Raw genomic sequence first — 3,003 nt, forward strand, 5'->3', positions numbered from 1 at the left:
CTATTGTCTTAGATTTTGGTACTCCTCAGTGTTACTAAAATACACCCAATCACGACCTAGTTTCCTGCTGTTTCCTGCTTAACTCAACTGAGCAGATATAAGCATCAGAAATATTGTCATGCAACTGATGTCAGATATGAATATGAAATTGACCACAGAAACTCAACTTAGTAAATAGACTGCAGTGAGTGTAAATAATGTGAAGGATACCTTGCCTTTATAAACATATTAAATAACAGTGGTTAGCATCAATGTCTGGACCAGATAAAACTCTTTGTTCATTTCATCTTCAGCACTGCTCTTCAGATCCTTCAGTTGAAATGGCCCTGTTCCCATTACATTGTGTCTCTGCCTAAAAAGAGTGTATTATAACCTGACTGCTACATCCTCCTTCTCTTTTATGCTAGGTGGGACTTCTGTAGCAGAGTACAAGAAAATATCTATAGCCAGTCTGTGCAAAACAAAGGCCTTGTTGTTAGACTTATCAGTTGCTTAATTTTAGTTTATAGTTTGGTTAGTAATAGACTAAATGGAGGAATTGCTGTGTTTAATACACACTGAAGATAGATGTATTCAGGTTAAACATTAGTTATTGAAAATAAAAATGATGAATCACAACTTAGGTGATACATTCCCATTATAAATGAGCACCTCTTTTACAAAACAGATCATCATACAAAGACCGCTTTGCCATATTTGGTGAATGACACACCCAATTCTGGGGTCGGACCGTTCTCCCCTTGCTCTTGTGTTTGGTACTTGACGCTCTGGGCATTTATTGATTCATTCTTTCACAAATATAATCCAAAAAGGGGGATCTAAGTCTATAGTATTTATTTGTTTTCACGTGCAACATAAAACGGCTCGTTACATTAGCAAAATGATTGATGAGAAACATTAATTTACAATGCCTCTTTATTAAGTTAGCATAGCAAAAAAAAAAAAAAAAAAACACCTTGTAATTGTGCTTAATTGCAGTAACTTTCCAAATCGTACAGGGAGCAGGGGTTGTGACAGCAATGTTCCACAATGCCTCTCTTCACTTTCGCCTCTCCTTGTTGCTTCAATGGAAACTCGTCCACATCGTTTTCTGAAGCAGGCTTTCCAGACAGGAAACCTAGAAACAGTTCAAAATTCCACAATTACCGAGGTCAAAAGGAAATTTCAGACAATGCATGACACACTGTGTCCCGGAGGATCTAATACAGGTTCACATGCATGTGGGTTTTCTGTTTCTGCTCGGAGATTACAATGGTATAGAAACTGATTGTTAAACAATGGCATAACCAGGTTTGTGGGAGCTGCTGGGTTTACTACAAAGGTCACCTCAAAGGAGAAAGCTGCTACTTAGTTACAGGAGGTTGCCTGCTACCATATGGTGCTTAAGGTTGCCACATGTTCTTTAAGGAACTGTTCCTTAAGTGAATAAAACATCTAGTGTTCTTTATCAACCTTGTTTTGCTCTGTTTTCAGTTGTTGCCTAAGACAGCAAAATTGGAAAAAGGCGAGTAAAGCAAATGAATGAATGGCAGAATGGAAAAGGGTTATTAATATTTTGCACCATTTATTTTCTAGAAAGAAAAGCCCATATGGTGGAATATATTCAAACATATTTAAGAGATGTGCACAAAATATAATTAAGATTAACTGATGGAAAGAAAGTCTAAAGGTTGTGTTACTTAAATTCAATTAATTATAACCAATTATGTGTTGTTAAATAAAGTTAACTACACAAAAAAGTAAGCACATTAACATTAAATCAGTTTAAAAATTATTAATTCATTTACTGAAACAGCTTTCCATGTACTTTAACTGTTTATTTGAATGAAAAAAATCCTGTTTTTGCAGTAAATTGTTACAATTATGTAGACTATGGGTCTTTCAAGATATGCAATTCATTGATTAATCACATGCTCTGATTTATAAATTCACAGACATCATCACATATTTATCTATGGATATGAAAAATAAACAATACTGGAATATTTATACTGGGACATCTTCATCTCCTGTAACTATATCCCTGCTCTGAAACAAGAATCAACACCTGTTTCACAGCCTGGTCATTTAGTAGAACTTTGATGTGGTATAATAGAATATGTGTATATACTGTACTGTACATAACTGCAGGAACACAGGAAACTACATGTATTACCTTGTAAAGAGAGCAGCACTCCTTAGCAGAGTATTAGCCCCTGCATGTATGTCATCTAGTAAATTATTTGTATTCATTTGTAGTTAATTGTCATAATAATACATATAGAGAGCTTGAGAAATCGTATTTTTACTGTACTTACTAAAAGGAGAGGTCATGTCTCTCTTCTTTTTGTCGGGAATGTAGAAGAAACCCCTTTCTCTACAGATCTGGTTGAGCGCCTCCAACAGGTGAGATCCACAGAGATGCTGGTTTACGGCAGCCTTGCTCATGTGAGGAGAGGACAAGACAAGCAAAGCGAGCAGAGAGAGAACTCGGAACTAGAGGACCATTGTAAATATGGTACAAAGCACTGCATCAGAGAGGGGGAAAACATCAAGTGAGATCACATGTTAACTGTGACAAGAAAGACTGGGACAAGACCAGGTTGAGTCTTTCAGTCACCTTTGCTATTTTCAAGTCACTGATAATGTGCTAACCTGAATGTTAAATGTACTTTTCAATATTTAAAAACTCAACAGCATTGTGTGAAAAGCAACCAGACTAATCACAGTACTTAAAGAAATTAGTTCTGAAGATTGAGGGAACTGAATCTATTTAGCCTAGTGCAAAGGGTTATGGAGGACTTCATTAAAGTCCTTCAAATCAGAAAAGGATTTGGCAAAGTAAACCCTATTCAGTTGTTAGACCTGAGCACAAAAAAACAAGACCAGAGGACAGATGGAAATAAAGTGGTGACAGAGAGTAAGAGACACTTTTTTTACACAGAGAGTGGTGAGTGTATGGATTGGTTTACCAAGTAGTTTATTTTAAATCATTGGGATCCTTTAAGATACAACTTTATACAT

General features: G+C 36.0%; 1 pseudogene; it reads right to left on the bottom strand.

The window, feature by feature from the left end:
• Positions 1 to 968: 968 nt before the first annotated feature.
• On the bottom strand, positions 969 to 2,487 carry LOC117431963 (insulin-like; annotated as a pseudogene).
• Between the last annotated feature and the right edge of the window lie 516 nt (positions 2,488 to 3,003).

This window comes from Acipenser ruthenus, chromosome 27 (assembly GCF_902713425.1).
Source record: "Acipenser ruthenus chromosome 27, fAciRut3.2 maternal haplotype, whole genome shotgun sequence".
Classification (NCBI taxonomy): Eukaryota; Metazoa; Chordata; class Actinopteri; order Acipenseriformes; family Acipenseridae; genus Acipenser; species Acipenser ruthenus.